This window comes from Physeter macrocephalus, chromosome 7, assembly GCF_002837175.3.
Source record: "Physeter macrocephalus isolate SW-GA chromosome 7, ASM283717v5, whole genome shotgun sequence".
Lineage (NCBI taxonomy): Eukaryota > Metazoa > Chordata > Mammalia > Artiodactyla > Physeteridae > Physeter > Physeter macrocephalus.
This window is the reverse complement of record NC_041220.1, coordinates 121327826-121351314: the sequence shown is the minus strand read 5'-3', so window position 1 is coordinate 121351314 and position 23489 is coordinate 121327826. Positions and strand designations below refer to the sequence as shown.

The window sequence follows — 23489 nt, the reverse complement described above, 5'->3', positions numbered from 1 at the left end:
AATTAAAATATATATTAGAAGACAAAATGCATATTTATAAGACAGACTTTTTTGTTTAACTCTTTATATCTTTAAAGACCTATAGAAAATTTTAAAATGTTATCTTTAACTTGTATATAGCAGAGTCAAAACTGTAACCAAATTTATAACTTGTAGGAATAAAAATCAAATCCATAATCATGAAAGTGCCAACAAGCAGAATTAGCAAATACTGCATGCATTTACATTATCAGCAAATGATGAAAAGATATTTGAAAATAATATATCTCTAGCTATAACGCACAGATCTTTTTTTCCTTTACTTTGCCTCTTGGTACTAATTTTTTTCTCTCCATCCCTGCTTTCCAACAAATTCAAATATAATGCATTTCAAAGGCACCAGGTATTCATTAGATTCTGAGAAAACAGAAGATCTGAGATTTTCTTTTGAATTGAAGTTTCTGTCTTTCCATTCAGTTATCATGACTAGGACTAAACAGAGCTAATGACAATTTTTTTAAAAAGGGAGAAAAGAAAGTATGCTTTATTGAAAATCCACATCAAGAAGAAAAAAAACTCCTGATATTTTTAATCAACTTAATTATCCATGCCAATAATACTAACTCATGGTGAAACATACAAAAGACTCTGGAATTCATTAACACTACTTAAATGTCTCATTTCACTGCACTTTGGAGGCTGGATTTTTAATATTACTGTGTGTTAACAAAAATGAATTTTTTTGAATGTGATTTCTCCCATTTAAAAATAGCTTATACCACACTCTATCACATATATAAGTATTAGAATAAAATAAAACAACACAAATTTTATGGATGGTTGAGGTTCAAATTTATACAGTATGTCTGACAAAATCATGTGACTGGGGAGAAGGGAGGGAGAAACAAGTCCAAAAGATGACAAGATAAAAGTCAGCATGGGAAGGCTTTAGTGTACCTTTTTTTTCCTAGGTAACCAGTGACAGTTCATGAGTATCACATGGAACTGTCACTCAGATAAAACAGCATTGCTGTTACTTGAACTTGCTCCAAATTTGGTGATAACAAAGCTCTGTACAATGAAAGGACTGTCCTACTTACCTCTTTAGGCCTAAACTTCTATAAAAGAATATGCAATAAAGATTGGGGAATCATTTCCCCATCTTAGAAGAAAAGTGAGTCTTAGCAACCAAAATAAATTCAGCTCCATTCCTTAAGATTTATTGTGTTCTTAGTATATTCCAGGCCTGGTGGTGGTAGCAGAGAGGATACAATGATACGTAACATGTCCAGTGGCAGGTTGTAGTCACGTGGCATCTAATCTTGAGACTCAGCCACAGTGCAATACCCAGAAGTTGCCTAGAAGAGTAAAGAGTCAGATGACATTGGAAAGACAAATACAGTGGTGCAGTGTGCCTTGGCTTCTATAAGGTCTCCAGTGGCAGTGCTGTGGCGAGAGGCTCAGGTACAAATAACATACATCCCGATTCCCGCAGAGCCTCGAGTAGCTGTTCAGAAGAATGAATTCGGTGTTCAGCATCGCTCGCCGTCACCCTGTGAGTCCCCAGCATCAGTGTGGTCAGGAGGGGCAATGCCAAGGTCAGTGGGATAGCCAGAGTTCCCCTGATGAGTGTAGAGGAATCAGTGAGCTGGGTGAAAGGGTGGGGGTGGAAATGGCACAGACCCTGGTTCAAGGGGATGACATGCTGACCTGTAGCCGAGTGGAGATGGTAGGGGAAGAAGAGCTGGAAACAACTTGGGAGAGTTTGTGAGACTAGACACTAGAGAGAGGAGGGCAAACTCAAAGGAGTCGATAACTCTAGAAGTTACACTTGTTGGAGTTAAGTCACTCATGAAATTCCTGTGCAAATGATGTGCTTGGTGTGGCCTGGAGAAGACAAATAGCCTGCTAAAATATGTCATAATGAAGACAGTTCAATGTGATAGATCACATGGAAACCATTTAAAAAAATACAAAAAAACAAGTATAATTTACCAAAATATAGGCAGACCTAAAGTTTAATGTATGATTGTGTGAGAATAGCGGACAACCTGAGAATGTTTGTAAATTAGAAATGGAGTCACAGATATCTACTTCATACTTTGTATGAAATTCTGTGACAGCTGTTTGAATTAATCCTCAATGCCCTGGTGGGAGCATCTCTTTACTGTATCACTTATTATCTTCCTACGTGATGGTCCTTATGTAAGTAACTATGCCCTTCAATAGTCCCCTCACTGGAGTCACTCTGGGAATGTGACATTATTAAAGAAATATACTTGATCCCTGTTTTAAACCTTGGAGAGGAGAAAATGTTACTGGGTTAAATGAAGGTGTCAGACAGGAATAGGGTCTGGCAGGGAAATCTATGGTGAAGTGCCAGTCGTTCTCCACTGGGGCAGGGCTATCACAATGACCTCCAACTAGTTCTGCAACGTTTTAATGTGCAGCGCTGCTCGCCAGCAACTCATATCTTGTGAAGTTCTCAGAGACTGATTTTGCTTCCTGGGGAAATGCTGTTTATTCCCATCTGTGTTCAGGTTGTTAAAAAGAAAATCACTTGCCTTTCCATTACCTACAGGCATTCTTGGAGAATGACACCACCATGGCTTTTTTAAAATATTGACATTTGTTGTCAAATAATGTTTTCTTCTAAATTATTCTAAAAAGAAAGAGAGTTCGCATGTATTTGAGGAATGTTTTACATAAAAAGCAACTTAAGTATTGACTCAAATAATTTGATCCAATTGTTCTAATTTAAAACAATAAAATGTAAGGAGGAAAAAAAACTTGTCTTTTTAGTTATTCCCATGAATTTTGCTTAAGAAATACTTTTACCAAATTAGAAACTTGTTTTACTATATTTACATTGGTATTACAAAATATCTAGTTTTATTTTACGAAATATTTTAGTTTCTACACGACAGAGTTAATCTTCTTGGTGATTATGACAATGGCCTTAAATTCTTGAAGTTAGTAAGCTTTACTCATTATTTAATATCTGTTTTCTCCCCAATACATTATTTTTAAATATTGGAAGAAAAGAACAAATGAACAAATCCTGACTATTATGTAAGATTTTACTGAAATTAATCTACAAATAAAGATTTATGAGACAATTATTCACAAATAATTGACTTAAATTCTCCACTTTTACTATCATTTTTGAAAGTTATGTTTTATCAATTGAAAGACATATATAATAGGTTGGAAGTTTTATATGCTTATAGATATCAGAAAAAATATCTAACTAAATTTCAATAGCATTATTAGAATAATTGATTTTTATATTATTCATCAGATGCAATAAATTATTATAACATCAAATATATCAAAGCTTCATAGCTATTAAAGCTAGTCCTGACCCATACTATTACATTCCAATTATGGCCATCATTGCAATTACTATGCTGTTTTAAATTATATATTTTGATCACTTTCTCCCTCACTAAACTGTGAGAGGATCATGGAAACTGAAAACCTTTGTGGAATGGAACATTTCCATTCGTAAAACACTTGCTTATTTTTCAAATTGGATAAGCCTGTTCTTATTTATCATGGAAATGGTATTGTTTACAGGCAAGAAATTGGGCTTCATTAGAGTTTAGCAGAAGAGAAGTGTGATAGAATTTCAAGGAATTATTAGGATAAATGCTCCAGTGATCACCTTTAGCAATTATTAGACAATAGTAAACAGCTCATTGTTCATTATCTTGATCAGCTTATGTTCATAATGGATTTAGATCATTTATGGCCAATTAAGTCATAACTACTTGAGTACAGAAATCTTATGTTTTTTTATATGCTTTAAATTCCCAGCATATAGTATGATGACTTGTTAAAATTTGCACTTAAAATCATATATTTTATTGATTATACTGATAAAAGGGTAATTCTACTTTCAATGCAGCAAGTATTAACTAAGTGCCTACTGTAACCAATACCACATTCAGGCATGCAGCTAACAGTGAGGAAAATGCAGTCCCTCCTCTCACTGAAGGAGACTAGTTACCGAGTGGGTATAATACTCTCTGTTAAGCAACCTAATTGGGTGGGTTATTCATGCTATGGGAAACTAATCTAGTCTAACTGGTTAAGAAATAACATCAAAGAACTGATGACTGTGATGAGAACTGTAGGAAAGTAGAAATTAGACAATTTAAACAGTGGAATATACATTTTCCAGACAGAGAAGAGCACCTGGAAAGGCTCAAAATTGATAGAGGACATGATGACAACATTGTTAGAATATAGAGCGCAAGTGAGGGAAGAAAGAGAGATCCTGAATATCATATTAAGAAATGTATATTTATTTAAGATTCATAAATGTTCATTGAGATGTTTTACCTGGATAATCACATGATCATGTTTTTATTTAAGAAAAATATTTGGTAGTGGTGTGGAGAATGAATTGGAGAGAGTGAAATAATCAATTTGAAGGATATTTCATAGAACTATGCAAAAGGAATTATTGTAATCCATACAAAAGTAATAATAAGAATGAAGAATACACATTCCAAAGCTATGAATAGCATAGTCTCAGTAGAATTTGGTGCTAGATATGGACTGTGACAGAAAAAGGGTGTTAAGGATTTATGACCCTTCAACCCACTGGCGTGGGTAAATCAGCAGCTGGTGCTGCTTTTTCTGAGACATTTCTGAGAAAGGAGAAATGAGTTTTTGGACTAAAGTTAATTGAGTTTTAAGGTATTTTCAAACTGAGATGCTCTTGAAACAAGAAGAATATCAAAATATAGGGTATCAACACCACCAAAATATGCTGGACTTGAGATGGGGAGAAAGAGCTCAGACGGAATAGATACACTTTGGAAAGTAACCATTATATGGATGATAAATTAAGTCACATTGTAGGATGAAATCTCAACGAATGAATATGTAGAGGGAAAAATTAAAGGGTTTATGAGATATCTATGGATGGACAGGTAAAGGAAATATATTAAAGGACCTATGAAAGAATCCTTAAAAATACTGAGCAGCATTCCTAGGAACAAATAGATAGTGTCTTTACCAAGGCAAATGCTTAAATAAAGCAATAAAACCAGCAGGATCTACTCCTGGTAACTCTCTTATCTGTGGTCCAACAAAATGCACATTCTAAGAATTGGAGATGTTAAATTGCTTAAATTATTTAGCAAAAAACAAACAAAAAAACCCCACACTTCTTTCATTCAGTTTTCCAGATATTGTTAAAATCATTGCCAAACATAATTTTACAAAGAAATAAGCATTTCACAATAAATCAAATAATAAGTACACAAAGAAGCAACATCATGAACATACGATAAATGACAGAAAAGGACTTTCATATACTAATGTTAACAGATTTCTTGTACTAAACATAACACCAGAGATTTTAAAACTATGATTAGTGTGTTAAAAGAATAACACAAGCTTGATGATATTTTCAAGGAACAGGAAACTATAAAATGTGATGTAACTGACTTGGATAGAGAATAGAAGTTCAAGAAAAAATATATATAATGAGGAAAATTTAAAACTTAATGAAATAAACAACAAATTAGAAACATTTGAAGCTGGAGGTGATGTCAGAAAAAAATAAGATAAAATAGCACAGGAAACAGGGAAAATAAAGATTAGGATGAGAAGGTCTAATATGTGTTTAGCTGGAGTTCTAGAAAGAGAAGCAAGGGAAGAAGCAGAGGTCATATAGAAGGTAATACCTGGAAAGTTTCCAGAACTGTCAAACAACACCAATCTTTACATCCAACAAGCCTAGTAAATCTCAGAAACACTGAACACACACACACCTAGTAATATCATAGTGTCACTTCAGAAAACTAAGTGCAGAGAGATGGTCTTAAACATTTCTAGAACAGACCATGTTTTCTCCATTGTATATTCTTGCCTCCTTTGTCATAGATTAATTGACCATAAATGTATGGGTTTATTTCTGGTTTCTCTAGCCCCTTCCGTTGATCTATGTGTCTGTTTTTGTGCCGGTACCCTTCTGTTGTGATTACTGTAGTTTTGTAGTATAGTCTGAAGTCAGGGAGCTTGATTCCTCTAGCTCTTTTCTTCTTTCTCAAGATTGTTTTGGCTATTCAGGGTGTTTGTGTTTCCATACAAATTTAAAATTATTTGTTCTAGTTCTGTGAAAAATTCCATTGGTATTTTGATAGGGATTGCACTGAATCTGCAGATTGCCTTTGGTAGTATGGTCATTTTCACAGTGTTGATTCTTCCAACCCAAGAACACAGTATCTCTTTCCATCTGTTTGTGTTGTCTTCAGTTTCTTTCATCAGTCTCATAATTTTCTGACTACAGGTCTTTTGTCTCCTTAGGTAGGTTTATTTTAGATATTTTATTCTTTTTCATGTGATGGTAAATGGAATTGTTTCTTCAATAAGTGGTGCTGGGAAAACTGGTCAGCTACATGTAAAAGAATAAAATTAGAACATTCACTAAACCATATACAAAAATAAACTCAATGGATTGAAGACCTAAATGTAAGACCAGATGCTATAAAAACTCCTAAAGGAAAACATAGGCAGAACACTCTTTGACATAAATCTCAGCAATATTTTTTGGATGCATCTCCTAAAGTAAACGAAATAAAAACAAACATAAACAAGTGGGACCTAACTAAATTTAAAAGCTTTTGCATAGCAAAGGAAACCACTGACAAAATGAAAAGACTACCTATTGAATGGGAGAAAATATTTTTAAATGATATAACCAATAAGGGATTAATATCCAACATATATATAGATAACTCATAAAACTCAATATCAAAAAAACAAACAACCTGATTTAAAAAATGGGTAGAAGAACTGAATAGACATTTTTCCAAAGAGAAAATGCAGATGGTCAACAGGCATATATGAAAAGATGTTCAACATTTTTAGTCATCAGAGAAATGCAAATCAAAACCACAGTGTGATATTCCGTTACACCTGTCAGAATGGCAATCATCAAAAAGAACACAAATAAAAAATGTCGGCAAGGATGTGGAGAAAAAGGTACCCTTGTACACTATCGGTGGCAATGTAAATTGGTGCAGCCACTCTGGAAAACAGTATGGAGCTTTCTCAAAAAACTAAAAATAGAACTATTACCATATGACCCAGCAATTCCACTCCTGGGTATATATCTGAAACACACAAAAACATTAACTCAAAAAGATACATTCACCCTAATGTTCATAGCAGCATTATTTACAATAGCCAAGATATGGAAGCAACCTAAATGTCCATCAACAGATGAATGGATAAAGAAGTGGTATCTACACACACACACACACACACACACACACACACACACACACACAATGGAATACTACTCAGCCATGAAAAATGAAATTTTGCCATTTGCAACAGTATGGATGGACTTGGAGGGCATTATGCTAAGTAAAATAAATCAGACAGAGAAAGACAAATGCTGTATGATATTATGTGTCGAATCTAAAAAATGCAACAAACTAGTGAATATAATGAAAAAGAACCAGACTCACAGATATAGAGAACAAACAAGTGGTTAACAGTGGGAGGGGCTAGGGAGAGAAAAATATAGGGGTAGGGGGGTGAGAGGTACAAGCTCTTAGGCATAAAATAATCTACAAGGATATATAGTACAACATGGGGAATATAGCCAATATTTTATAATAACCATAAATGGAGTATAACCTTTAAATATTGTGAATCACTATATTGTACATTGTAAATTATATAATATTGAACAGAAATTATACTTCAGTTTAAAAGAAAAGGACTGAAAAAATTGCTGGAACAAAAATAGAATTTAAGAACATAAAACAGTATGAGAGGAGAATTATTTCTCCACTGTGATGATGGTGGTAGAAGTCTGAGTAACATAAACCTCTGTGCTGAGAGAAATTGTCCAGTGAGGAGTTGGTATCCAATAAAAATATTTTTCATGGAGAAATAGACAAATACTATTCAAAAGAAAGAACAGAAAAATAAAAATAAAACAAAACCAATAGAAAATATAAAATAGGGCTATAGATCAAAAAATAATCAGTAATCAGTTTAAATATTAGTATAAATCTTCCAGCAAAAGATAATCAGACTAGATGAAAAAATATACCCACCTTTACACTGTTTAAAAGAAATATATGTAAAATATAAAAAATGAAAATGTTGAAATCCAAGAACACACACACACATATCCAAATGTGTGTATATACATATGTGTATATTTATATTTATATATAAATTCTATACAAAAGAAATGGTTGTAGCTATATTAATATCAGACAAAAGAAACTTTAAGGGAAAAGGTAATACTGGCTACCTGTATGAAAACTTGATGATGATTAAAGCTTCAATTTATCAAGACAATATAACAATTTTAAATTAGCATGCACCTATGAATATAACTTTGCAATTTATTTTTGGGTCAAGTTTCTCTAATTTCAAGCCACAAAACAAATAACTAACTTAGATAGAAAAGAAAAATTTTGATACAAAATGTATTGATTAGCTCATGGTGTTGGGAGGGCCCCAGACAATTAGGAAATAGAATAGAGTGCTAGGCTTTAAGACCTGCAACCAAGGACATAATTCAAGGAGCAGTCAGTGTCCTGTGCCACAGTATGTGCTGGCACTGCAGGGCATCGACACTGCTGTCTTTACACAGCAGCTGCCACCACTTGATGCCAGCAACACTTCTGCTTCTGCTGGATCTGCCTCAAAGAGTCAATTATATAATCTCCTATTTACCCTTGTGTTACTTGTGTAATATCAGAGGTCCACAGGAGGAGCACTTCTTTGTGTTTCAGCTTTTAGAGATCAGGGAAAGAGTATCTACCCCCTTTGGCTTCCTTTGGGGATAATGCAATATCGTATCCTCCTTTTTTAAAGTTTTGTTTTGATTAGGAGTGGAGTAAAGAGCTTCAATCATTTAGGTAATTACCCCCATTTTCTGAGATACGAAGTATTACATAATTTCCTAAAAAATATATGATCACCTAGAATGAGGAGTGTGTGTGTGTGCACAGGTGCCTATTTAAGAAAGAAAAACAGAGCCAAACATCCTGACTACCAATTCCTTTCTGTGTTTCTGGCTACACCCCTGTACACTCTCTCACACACACACACACACACACACACACACCCCGACACACACATTCGTCTAGCAGTGATATTTAGTAAAAATGAAATGAAATTAAAATTAAGGTATATTAAGATAGACTATCAGCCTAGCAAATAACAGAATAGAAACTGTAGCCTAAGGTTCAAAGATTCAATTTTTCATGGAAATTATCACTTAGAATGAATTCTACTTGCCTTTTCATGCCTAACTCTGAATGGGATTTCTAAATGATTGATTCATCTACAAGAAATGTTCCTAAAATCACCTTAATAGTTAAAAGAATAAAATTCAATTTCCTAACAAAAAAGATTGTCTCACACTCACTCCTAACACACACACACACACACACACATGCACACACACACACATATCTTATAGTATTGAGATCTTTGTATATGGAACTCTGCCTACCAGTACTCACTTAGCCTAGTCATAAAGAAGCTGCTGGCAATTTGACAGGGAGAGGAAAGTTGACAGTTTCTCATCAAATATCAAGCACTGCTGTGTTTCTAATGTCAACCTGGATTTGACATTTAATTTTAAAAGTATCTTAACATAAGTCTACACACAATAAAACAGATAGCAGCTACAAAACATTTTGTCCTATTTAATGCTTAAAAAAGCCTCTTGCCCAGAAGGCAGAATTATTTTAAGAAAAGCATCAGTGCTATACCTCTGGGGATACTGGCAGTACTAAGAATAAAGCATTTTCACAAGTTCAAGATATTGGATTTACCTCATAAAGAGAAAATAGTGGTGTTTAATAAGAACATTGGATTGCTGTGAATATAGAATTTCTATTGATATGTTTAGTTACCAGTTTGGATAAAAGTATACTCCACTGGCGTGTGCGTGTGTGTGTGTGTACATATGCTTGCATATGTGTGTGATCATTCATGCATATACATGTATATGCATAAACCATACCTATATCATATAAACTCTGGCAATTGAATCTTATAGATTGTATCTTTCTTGAAAAATAAGGGCTTTATCAGCTCATGAAAAATATTTAGAGATTAGAAATGACAATATATTTTGATTTTACAGAAAAACAAGTACATTCTTAATATAAGTGATAGATAGATAATAGTTTTTACCATATTATCAACCTAATAAAAATGCTTCAAATTTATTTAAATGTGACAAGCTAATGGAAAACAACTTTTTGTAAATAACAGCAGATTTCAGTATGTGGTTTTCAGTGAATCAGATTGTATTAGGAAATGAAAGTTTAAGATCCTTCATTATCCCTTAAACTTCAAATTAGTCAGATTATAAAACACTAGGCTGAATTTAGCACAATCAAAATTATAATCAAATTGTTTATTTATTACCATAAAAAGACTTTGAGTAGCAATGTCTTAGAGTAGCAAATATAAAGTCTGGTTTAAAATACTAGCTCCTGGGCTTCCCTGGTGGTGCAGTGGTTGAGAATCCGCCTGCCAATGCAGGGGACACGGGTTCGTGCCTCGGTCCGGGAAGATCCCACATGCCGCAGAGCAGCTAGGCCCGTGAGCCATGGCCACTGAGCCTGCGCTTCCGGAGCCTGCGCCCCGCAACGGGAGAGGCCACAACAGTAAGTGGCCTGCATACCGGAAAAAAAAAAAAAAGTAAAATACTAGCTCCTTCCTGTGCTAGTAGTAAACTTGGCATTACCATCATGTCATGTACATTCCTTAGAACCCCCTTCCTTCAGTGGTTCCAGATTAGAATTTGCCAATGAATGAATGGCCCTCACATTTGTCATAAAAAGCAGAAGAAAAGTCATTACACCCTTGTGAGATACTGATGGCCAAACATGGCGGCTACTCAGCTTTATCTGCAATTTCCAGCTTCCGTACTGCAAGTTGAGACAGTAGGTAGGACCATATCCAGATAATTGAAAATTGTGGCACTATCCCTGCGATCATTTAAAAGCCATTTCATTTGGCTGGCCAGGCTGATGGTTTCTGTGACTGTTTCTCTGACCTTCCAGCAGCAGCCTCTTGACCTGCACAGGCCCCACTCTTTCTACGTGTGCGGAAGTTCGAACTCCTTAATTAAACCGTTTTGTCTCATAATATTTAGTATGGCTCTATTTACTTGTGAAAATCCAGGGTGATGACGTTCATTAAAAGATGTAATACTTAGGGCTTCCCGGGATTCCCTCGTGGCGCAGTGGTTGAGAGTCCGCCTGCCGATGCAGGGGACACGGGTTCGTGCCCTGGCCCCGGAAGATCCCACATGCCGCGGAGCGGCTGGGCCCGTGAGCCATGGCCGCTGAGCCTGCGCGTCCGGAGCCTGTGCTCCGCAACGGGAGAGGCCGCAACCGTGAGAGGCCCGCGTACCACACACACACAAAAAATGTAATACTTAAGACCTTAATGACCCATTTAGGTATTTGCTCCATGTGCCATCACAAGGCAAGGCTGGCTGCCCTCTTATCCAAATAAACAACAAAATCAAAAAGCAACTACCAAAAGAGCAAAAAGCTCTCCTTCCATGTGGAGGTTAATGACCTAAATTTTATTTTTTGATATCCCTTCTAGATATGTTTTTATTTCCTCTTACATGGGAATACTTGAAGGATTATTATCCTAAATGACAGCATTCACATGTATCTCACTATGAACAACAATCTAGGGCTGTATTCTCTACCAGGACATGCCATTCTAATGTGCTTTATTAGTTTACTTCTATCTGATTTCAACTAGTCTCTTCAAGCAGAGAATGGTTATATCTTTTGGCTGAGACAAGACTTAAAAAATGGTCTTTAAAACTAAATACCAGTGTTTCCTTTGTGGAAAAAAATACTCAGAAAATATTTTGTCCTTTACATTTTAATGTACACTGCTGTGGGCAAAGACCAAGCCTTGTCTGTCAACGCACACACCTTTTGCCTTCTCAACTGCAGTGTGCAATACAGTACCTACACATTCTCTCTAAATGTCTGTAATTTAAATAATGAAGTTTAGGTTCAGGTGAGGTGAGCGACAGGGAGGTTGGACAGAGAGCCATACCTCTGGGTAAAGTAGAAACACTATGGTTAGATTATATTTACTGCATAGGTGAGGTAGGACCAATCCATGGCATGGTAAGAATAAGAACAGAATGCCGAAGATATTCTGTCTTCAATCAGAGGCTATTCTGTTACATATACTTGTCTAATTACGTGTACACTCGTCTGTATAGGAAAAAATTAAGCCATTATATTTTGCTTTTTTGAACTTGTCAAAATTATTCTGTATGTTTCATAAAATCTGATGCTTTCAATAATCTTCTATAGGAGAGATAGCCACTACCGACATAATCAAATTTGAACTTCTCATATATCTTTTCTCTAAGAAGCTTTTGTTTTCTATCTCAAATCAAATTATTCACGCCCCTCTTTGTGACCTCATTTTATATTACACCTACTTTTATCATAGCAATTTTAACATTTTATCATACTTATTTTTTTACTAAACTGCTAAATTCCTACATTGTGCCTGCCTTGGAGACAGAAAGCTAGCATTGAAAATATGTACTTTTATGTCAACCAGGATAGCCCTAAGAGAATTGCTTGTTTAATGAATGATGAATGTTTTTGAATAAATGTAAGGAGAAACTATTTTTTCCTATAGGTTTGTACATCCAAAATTATTTTTATTTGAAGACTTGGATAGACTGTCCTTCATTTATAATCAGACAAGGGAGAGGGCACAGATAAGGATAAGGGGTCATTACACCCAAAGTAAAATAAACAGTGTCAATGAAAAAAATGTTGCCTGCCATATCACTAAACAAAGGATGTTGCAGCCATCAAGCCATCACATTACAGCCGTCCCCTGAAGGTGCCTGAGGGACCTCAGGATAAAAACAGAATGCCTACCATCAAGCCATCAGCCACTGCAGCTCTCCCCAAAGGTGTATCCTGAGGAGCATATCAAAGGAATGATTTCAATGAGGCCAGACTTTTGCATCTTCCCATACATAGAAAAGGGCTAAATTCATTAACTTGAGATTTTTAATTAACAGTAATCTTTTGATGTTCTGACTATCTGGTCTTTGTTGCAAAAACTCCTGTATATCTTGGCTTCTCCCTTATCTCTTCAGAGAAGTCTCTCAGAGCTATCTGAGAGGCTGATTCCTGGGCTTCAAGTCCTCAGTTTTGTTGCAAATAAAACATAATTCTCAACTTTTAGGTTGTGCATTATTTTTCAGTCGATAACAACATTGATCTACCTCTGCATGCTCCATCTCTGTTTGTCTGCAATTATCGTTTTTACATCTAGTAGTAGAAAAGGTATTTTTGTTGGAGGAAAAGCTGGAGGGGAAAAGTGAGAATTTAGGGTAGATGATGACCTGTGTATTTCCTTTGTGGCACCAGGGAAGAAACTTGAGCAGCTAGGAAGAAGAGGTGAGGGCCACAAGTTCCCAGGATTGCATAGGAAAATTATGCAAGTCTCTGCCCAGGAGCACAGCTGCTTTGATATTCAGATGATCACATGTGATAACAGGTTGAGAGGAAACAATTTTTTTTCTGTCACAAGGGTGAGCTCTGCATCATTCTGACTCTAAAAGGAAGAGAGGTACTCAGAGCACTAGGTGATAGCGTTCCTGGTAGCGATGCTGTCATTTCAAGATGGTGACTGGCAGCGGTGAGGTTTCCACAAGCAACTGTGTGCAAAGTAGGTGTGGGCAAGTGAAAGCTGAAGCAGGAGTGGAGGCCAGGGTAATACAGCGTGGGGATGAGAGTTCATAAATTCACAACTGGGTGTGTGCAAAAGGCTCCTCTGAGATGCCCAGAAATAAGTGTAGGATGCCGTGGAAGGGAGAGCTGGGCTCACACCATTACATAGGTCAGAGCTATTAAACTCAGAGTCATTTGAGTAAAAGGATTGACAAGCAATTTTGAGGGCCCAACTGAAATTGGAAACTATAAATCTGCCCCACCTGGCAGAGTTATGTGATTTTTCTGCAGGAAAGCTCAGGAGCTCAGAAGATGGAAAATGTCTGTGATGAGAGAGATCCAGGTTGAGAGTATGTTTGGAAGAAGTTAGAAGAAAAGCAGGAGAACAGGGGTCTGAAGATAAGACTAACAAGAAATGGCCAAATAGGATGATGAAGTTCATTAGGATGTAAAGCCAAGAAGCATCATATGAAAAAAAAAAAAAAACACTGAGAGGTTTAAAGACCCAAGTGAAAAATAAAAATATTGGGTTGGCCAAAAAGTTCGTTTGGGTTTTTCCGTAACAGCTTATGAAAAACCCGAATGAACTTTTTGGCCAACCCAATATTTAGTGGGGATAAGCGTTTGTTATCAGAGAGAGGGATTTAGGCTATAGTTCAGTTTACAGGATTATAAAACCAGTCTTTGGCTTCAGGGGTAGTTTACTGAAGAAAATGATGTGAAATCAGTCATTCAAGTATAATTCAGAATGCAGTAGTTACCTGGGATAGTGAAAATTGTGGAAGTAGAAACAAAATGAGTGAGTCATTACATTCTCAGAATGAAGGACTACAGCCTGATATTTAAAATATGTATTAATTAGGAAAAGTAACGATAACTATTCTTAATATCCTCAAATTTCATTCATCAGAACATGAAAGCTTTTTCATTCACAGCACAGTGCAAATGAGTGTGTGGCTGGGCGATAGAGGTACTCAGGATTTGTCCATTCCCTTGAGCCCTTGGCAGGATTTGCTTCATCTGGCTGAGAGACAGGGAAGGGAAAGAGGGAGGAGGTTCTACTGAGATGTTTCACAGTCCAGCCCCAGAAATAGTACACCTCAGGGTCACTGACTTTCCTTTGGCTGGAACTCAGAAGGCAAATTGTAATTGCAAGAGAGCTGAGAAATAGAGTTTAGCTGTGTGCACAGGAAAAAGAGGAGAAATATGAATATTGGCAGCATCCACATTCTCTGCCACAGCAGGTGATGGTAAAAACATTTCTGTGTGGTATGAATGTCCAAGAAAATGAGTTTACAATGGAGAAGAACAATAACAACAAAGGTCTAGCGTAGATCTAGGAAAATTCTTAGCTTCTTCCCGGAGAAAGATTTTGTGAGAAAATAAGTCACTTTCTGAGGCTATTTTCAGGAGCAAATATTATTCAAATGAGGGCTCTAAATACCATCTGCAAAAGCAATGAGAATGGATTAGAACTTTATAGGACACAGTGTCAAAGGGAGGATTAGTTGTGAGTGACGATACTCAGAAGAGGGGACACTAGATGAGGAACTAAAGAAACGGATGAAGGAAGGATTCTCCCCATTGACATCATGGGGTAATATGGAAAGGAGAAAGGACAGTCTGACAGGGAAAGTAGACTGGGGTGATATATACCAACAATTTCAAATATAACTTCAGTAAAATCAAATTTTTAATTGTCTGTGACTATTTCTGTAACCAGGTGCCCCATGTGTCAATGGTTGTGAAGGCAAGCAGGTAAATAACTTCTAACAGGCATCATCAACATTTCTGGTGGTATATTTCTGTGATAAGAGCATAAAACAATATCTTATTTACTTATTTTCAGGAAATATTTAGATATACTGTGATAAATCTTGAGTTACTAATTATTTTATTCTCTATACATTTACCTATCCTTTCAAAGAATACACGTTTATAGTCTCTTGCTATTTGCTTGGCCCTGCTGGAGAACAAAAATACGGGACAATTTAACCTCAGAGTGAGAGACACCACTTAAGTGGATAACACATGCACACCCATACTTACACATTCTCACACACAAATTAGAGAGCTTGTTTGGCTGTCCAGGAAACACATGCATATGTTGTGGGACAGGCAGTAGATACAAAGTGGAAAGAGTGAAAAAGAACATGCTTTCCCAACAGCAGGCCTTTCTGGGAAATTCTAAAAATTCTAGAGTTTTGTGTTGATAAGAAAGAGGAAATACTTGAAGAATTGGCAGGAGACAAAACTATAAAAGTTGGTACCTGCCAGAGCATGAAACACCTTTGGCTCCATGTTAAGGCATTTAAGCCTATAATGATTCACTTAAGAACTATAAAGGGAGAAATGGCTTTGCCAATGAACATTATGGGAAGATCACTCTGGCTGTTGTGTGAAGAATGGAGAGGAAAACAAAAATGGTTGTGAAATTTATTAGGAGGTTATTCCAGTTGTTCAGGTTAAAGTGGTAAATCCTAAATGAGGTTCATGACCAATGAAAGTGAGAGAAGAGAATGGATATAAGAGATGTTAAGAGTGCAGATTCTGTAAATCGTGGCTAACTGAAAGTAGAGGATGAGTGAGATCAGAGAGACCAAGAGTGATACTGGCTGAGTGAGTCCCTTCACTGAGATGAGGAAAACAGGAGGACAAGATCATATCATAAATATCTTGCTTTGAGATACCTATGTGGAGATGCTTTGTATGTGATTTGAACTTTGGGTATGGGAATCAACCTAGATGATTTAGTTGGAGATCTTGCTCTGAGATTCATCAGCATTTACATGGAACGTAAAGTCGTATTGTGTATGAGGTCACCAAGGTAGATAATGTATAAAAGGATTTGGGAACAGAAAATGTAAGAGATGATTGGAGGAAGAAAGTAATATAAAAAATGAAATAAATGTGGGAGGGAAATCGGACATTGTAAACTTACAGAAATGAGAAAAGAGTTTCAAGAAAGAGAGAATGGTCAACAATCACAAATAATGCAGAAAGCTTCAGGAGACAGGAATGTGTTGAATCAACCTTATGAGCAGGACGACAAAACTATTATCTTAATAATACAAATTGCAGAGGCATTGCAGAGGTCAGGGTGATGGATTTCTTAAAAGAAATGATATTTTTGTCAATACTTTTCTGCAGTAATATCTAAACCAGTAGTGTCCAAAATTTGATTTCATATTTCTTTTGTAAAAGTAATTTAAACATGCTCCTCATGCACGTATATTGAATGCATAAAGAACAAAGATACTGCTCATGCTGTTTGTTAGAAAACAGCAAACAACAATAAAACAAATACAACAGAAAGTGTGATTGGAGCAGCAGAGTGTATCAAAGAGATACTCAGTTAAAATAACATCTGGAAGCCAAGAGTAAAATACAGTAAAAAGTACTGGAGTTCTATGTCAGGGTATTTGATTTATGTCATCTACCTCAGTTCCTTCCCATAGTTGACTTAATGTTTAGGAAAGATTCAAGCTGAGAGTAAGTGATTTTTATTATGGACGTAGGCTTAAAATAACCAAGCCTGGAAGAGTGTATGGCTAATAGTTTCCTAAAACAGATTACAAGAGTGTCTCCAAGGCAAACCACTGTGGGTATAAGGGAACTCTATCCATCCAGAAATTGCTTGAGACGTCCTATTTCACTAAAACTAAATGATCGAATTCCTTATGTCGCTAAATGTTTTATTTTTTCTGAGAACGGCAAATTATGAATACAATAGTGTTCCAAATTGAACATTAGTGAAGATTAGCACAAAGGTCTTCCAAGTAGTTATGGAAGTCATGGACTTATTTTAAATTTTAACTTGCTTAATGATAATCATATATTTTCTGAGGATTAGGGTTAGGGCATGCGTTCTCTTATTTTACTTTGTAAAATAAAATATGGAAACTCTTTAACTCTACTAGGGAAACTAAAATGTATCCTTTTGGTGAAAGGGTTTTCAAGGAATCTCAAGGAATAAACAAGAAGGAATTAGTTGGTGTAGAGGGAACGATGGTGACCTGCGGAGTAAATAATCATAATCATGGTATCTTCACATTCATGATAGCTATGCAAATGAAAACACGATCATAATTACTCATGGACCCTAGAGTTTAGGAACACAGTCTTTTAAAAATTCAAACATGGGCTTCCCTGGTGGCGCAGTGGTTGAGAATCCGCCTGCCAATGCAGGGGACACGTAGGTGTGGGCAAGTGAAAGCTTGACCGGGTTCGTGCCCCGGTCCGGGAAGATCCCACATGCCGCAGAGTGGCTGGGCCTGTGAGCCATGGCCACTGAGCCTGTGCGTCCGGAGCCTGTGCTCTGCAACGGGAGAGGCCACAACAGTGAGAGGCCCGCGTACCACAAAAAAAAAAAAATTTCAAACACAAGTGATTTATTTCATGCCTCTCAACTGGACAATATCTCAAGCAGTCTGGATAGCACTAACATTTTTAAAAAGTATATCTCTCTGTGCAATTATATATGTCCTCAGTGTGGAAAAAAAAATAATGGTGTATTTTCAAAGTTAGTACAGCTGCACCTGAGCTCGGAGGAAATTAAAGGGTGAGAGAACATTTACCTAAGATGCAAATAAGGAAAATAACACATATGAAGAATTTAAGAGTAGCACAGAATTTTAAGAATAATATCAGAAGGTACAAAGCCTCAATAGAGCTGATCTTGTAATATGAGATTTAATAATTGCCAATAATTGCAATAATTGCTTTTTAAATGTATTCTGAACCAAGTGATGAAAGAATAGTTGGATCACTTCTTAAGGCTGATGGTGTAATATTTATGGATAATATTGCTGTAGCAGAATCCACCAACTTCTATTTGCTTCCGTTTTCTCCAGAAAAGAGACTCTGAACTGAAAAGTATATAGGAAGCATGTGTAAGAATGAATTACAATCTAAGGTGAAATAAGTGATTATAAGATCACCCTAACTTCTCTTTATAAATTCAAGTCTGGCAATTCCCTGGTGGTCCGGTGGTTAGGACTCCATGCTTCCACTGGAGGGGGAATGGGTTCAGTCTCTGGCTGGGGAAGGGAACAAAGATCCCTCAAGCTGCATGGCATAGCCAAATAAAATATAAGTAAATTTTAAAAATTCAAGTCTCCTGGCTAAAAATAATTACATCTTATTATACCAAAAGTAACTGCAAGTTAATTGTTTGGCCATGGAAAATAATTACTGAGTAATGGTGAATAAAGTAAAAGTTACCAGAACACTGAGAACAGGCAAATGTGATTATTTTAATCTGCTCATTTTTATGTTGGTTTAGACATAGATGATGAATCAATGCTTTAACAAAAGATGATATAACCACTATCAGGGTAGATAGATTCATATTTATAAAATACCCAGTCCTTTATTCTCAATCTTGCTCCATTAAACAACTGTGGCAATGATATTTTCAGAAAAATAAAAAGCAAGATCAGCAATTTTGTTGTGTACTTGTAGCTGAGGTAAGAATATCTCAACAAAAAGGAAAAACAGATGGTAATTTAAATCTTAAACTTTCATTCTGTAGCACTTAATACATTCTTTCATCTGCCCCTCAAATTAACCCTATATATTAGATATAGGCATACCTCATATAACTGGGCTTCAGTTTACTGCACTTTGTAAATATGTGTTTTGGTTACAAATTGAAGGTTTGTTGAACACTACGTTGAGCAAGTCTGTTGGCACAATTTTCCATCAGCATTTTCTTACTTCATGTCTCTGCATCACATTTGGATAATTCTTACAATATTTCAAACATTTTTTCATTACTGTTATATTTGTTACAGTGATCTGTGAGTAGTGCTCTTTGATGTTAGTATTTTAACTGTAGATGTGATGGAAATAGCAAGAGAACTAGAATTAGAAGTAGAGACTGAAGACGGGACTGAATTGCATCTCGTGAAAAAACTTTCATGGATAAGGAGTTGCTTCTTATGGAGGAGCAAAGAAAGTGGTTTCTTGAGATGGAAAATACTGGCAAAGATGCTGTGAAGACTGTTCAAATGACAACAAAAGACTTAGAGTATTCATAAACTTAGCTGATAAAGCAGTGGCAGGGTTTGAGAGGATTGACTTCAATTTGAAGGAAGTTTCACTGTGGGTGAAAAGCTATCACATGGCATTGCATGCTACAGAGAAACCATTCGTGAAAGAGTCAATCGATGCGGTGTACTTCATCATTGTCTTATTTTAAGGAATTGCCACAGCCATCCCAACCTTCAACAAGCAGCACCATGATCAGTCAGCAGAATCTACATGGAGGCAAGACCCTCCACCAGCAACATGATTATGACTTGCTGAAGGCTCAGATGATGGCTCCCTTATTTTAGCAAGAAAGTATTTTTTACTTATGTACATTATTTTTTTAGACATAATGCTATTGCGCACTTAATAGACTACAGTGTAGTATAAACACAACTTTTATATACACTAGGAAACCAGAAAATTTGTGTGACTTGCTTTATTGTGATCTATGCTATATTGTGGTGGTCTGGAACTGAACCCACAATATCTCTGAGCTACACCTGTATTGTTCTACATATTGTGGTAGCTAGTTATGTATCCACTTGACTAGACCACAGAGTGCCCAGTGTTCAATCAAACATTATTCTGGGTGTGTCTGTGAGGGTATCATTGGATGATTTTAACATTTTAAATTGAAGTCAATCCTCTCAAACCCTGCCACTGCTTTATCAACTAAGTTTATGAATATTCTAAGTCTTTTGTTGTCATTTGAACAGTCTTCACAGCATCTTTGCCAGTAGTTTCCATCTCAAGAAACCACTGAGTATACTGAGTAAAGCAGATTGCTCTTCCTAATATGAGTGGACCTCATCCAGTCAGTTGAAGATCTGAATAGAACAAGACTGAACCTCCCCTGATAAGAGGGAATTCCTCCTATCTAACTGCCTTCAAGCTGGGACACTGTTTCCTGCTTTCAAACTCAACTGAAACACTGGCCCTTCCTGGGTCTTGAGCCTACCGGCTTTCACACCATCAACTCTCCTGGGTATCCCGCTTATCAACTGCAGATCATGAGATTTTGAGCCAATTCCTTATGCTAATTTCTCTCTCTCTGTCTCTATTTGTCTCTCTCTCTCTCACATACTCACACACAGTAGAGATGGCGCCTCTCTGACCTTGGATGGCCCCAGGGAGTTGTTCTCTGGTTTGGGGTATAGTCAGGAGCATTGTGTGTGTAGGAGAGGAGTGGAGTCAGCACCCCACAGGCCATCTTCCACACTGCCCAGAGATGGCTGACATAAGCTCCAAAGTGCCATGACCTATTTCACAGGGTAGCATAAATTATCTGTAGCTTCACTGAGGCATAAAACATCGCCCTTACATATGGAATTGAAGGATAGTGTGAACTGTGGGTTCAGAACCTGGTCTCACTGCTTCCCTTCTACCTAAACATGCAGTCATTGCTAAGCGAGGCCCTGGATCACCACACAGGAAGCTAAGCATAACTTTATATAAAGGGTTGACTTGTGAAAGAAGAAACAATGGTTAGAAAATCACGATGTGGAAATATTTCAGAATGGCAAAGAATTTTTTTTCTCATATTCAGGGCTTTGCTTTGATTAAATGTGTACCCTAGAGGAATTAAGAATTTTATCAATAAATTTCTTAAGCATGACCCGCAAATCTCTTGGCAGTGAATATATATAAAGTATTCAAATGGTATTACTTTAGTTAAATTCATTTCTGTAATAGTAGCTCCAAATTAAATAATGAGTCAAGCACCCCACTTCCTACTCATGTACACGCACATACACACACATCATCACCATCTCTCTCTAAAAGCACATGTTTCTCACAGGCAGATTATTGTTCTCAGTGTGGTGATTCATGTGCAGGGTGCCTCTGTGATGTGGCTCTGCCATTCCAAGGGCCCTGTTAATCATCATCCCCTCCCAGAATTGAGGGAGAAAAAGGGACACATTCTCCTTCTTAGAGAATGCTGTTACACAGCAGACCTCGCTTCCACTCACATTTCACAGGTTAAGACTCAATCATATAACAACGTTTAAATGTTGTAAAGGTTGTAAAATGACGTTAGTTATAATTAAGAAAAAGGGGAGTAAATAGTATTTGCCACACCAGACATGGATCATTCATTGTCTGGCTGACCATAGATTCCCTTTTTATGAGTCTGTGTGCCATGTTTAACCTAATGATTATGAACCCATTGGCAATATATTGGTTAGCAATGGATTATAATTCTAGATTTGCTATGAATAAAAGTTAGTCCTGTGAAATTAATCTAGTTCTTTTTTTTTAATTAATTAATTTATTTATTTTTTGGCTGCGTTGGGTCTTCTTTGCTGCACTTGGGCTTTCTCTAGTTGTGGCGAGCAGGGGTTACTCTTCGTTGTGGTGCACAGGCTTCTCATTGCAGTGGCTTCTCTTGTTGCGGAGCACGGGCTCCAGGTGCGTGGGCTTCAGTAACTGCAGCATGTGGGCTCAGTAGTTGCGGCACGCGGGCCCTAGAGTGTGCGGGCTTCAGTAGTTGTGACTTGCGGGCTCCAGAGCGCAGGCTCAGTAGTTGTGGTGCACAGGCTCTGTTGCTCTGCGGCATGTGGGATCTTCCCGGACCAGGGATCGAACCTGTGCCCCCTGCATTGGCAGGTGGATTCTTAACCACTGCACCACCAGGGAAGTCCTAGTTCTTTTTATAATAGTGTATTAGATTATAAATTTGGGGACATAATGTAAACATTGTGTATCTACTTCTGTCAGATGTTTGGCAAAGTATTTCAAGAAATTATTTGTCTTGGAGGTAGAAATGTGAAGTAGATCTCAGCTGGGCTAGATAATGAACACCTGTTACAACAACCATATCCAAAGTGTACCAGAAGATGTATCAATGTTGGTCTCTTGGGGTGTCTCCAGTGCTGTGGCTCAGGACTCAGACTTGACCCCATACTCATTAAATACTTTAAAGGCCAAAATACCTAGTTATCATCCTTTACCACCAAGTAAAGCAAAAGAGTATGGTTATAGAAGCAGAAATTTTAAAAGTTCTGTTCAGTCTGGAACCTGTTACAAAAATAAAATAGTGGGACTGTGTATGGAAAACTAGAAACTCCTATCCTAGTCTGTTTGCAGAACAACTGAAGATAACTATGAGTGAGAACCTTGGCCTGATTATGAATCATGAAAAAACAAGTTCAGTGAGCCATCAGTATATCATGGCTGAAAAAAGAAAAGGAAAGAAATAGTTCCCTTTGAATTCTGTACTCCTATCAGAGCATATCTGGGGTGACTTTTTGTTCTGGACAATGTATTTTAAAAGAGACAATGACCGATGTATTGTGTCCAGAAGAAGATATATAGGATGATGAAGGTAGGAAAACAAATCTTACAAAGAAGAATTGAATAAACAGAAATTTTGTTCCTTGGAAAAACAGAAGGTAAAGAAATACATATCAAAAGCTGTTAAAGTGACACAGGGATTGGGTATAGGACATCTAACCAGGAACTCGTGAACAAATGCTATTTTAGAATAACTGTATGACAAAGAACACTTGCTAATATGGATTGTTATTCTAACATTGTGCTAAGGCTTTAGGTGGGGTGTCTCATTTGAAAGGGGTTGAAAATAAAACACTCAGCAGTCACTAGTTTCTTTTTTTCTTTCTGCCTCCCTTCCTTCCTGCCTCTCTCTCTCTCTCTCCCTTCCTTCCCTCCCTCCCTCCTTCCCTCCTTCCTTCCTTCCTTCCTTTCTTTCTTTCTTTCTTTCTTTCTTTC

General features: G+C 36.8%; 1 long non-coding RNA gene across 1 annotated transcript in view; it reads left to right on the top strand.

The window, feature by feature from the left end:
• Positions 1 to 1404: 1404 nt before the first annotated feature.
• LOC114486611 (uncharacterized) overlaps positions 1405 to 23489 on the top strand; it is a 108384-nt gene continuing 86299 nt past the window's right edge. The window contains exon 1 of the long non-coding RNA XR_008617873.1: positions 1405 to 1577. This is a non-coding gene — a long non-coding RNA (uncharacterized lncRNA). The remainder of the gene's footprint in view (positions 1578 to 23489) is intronic.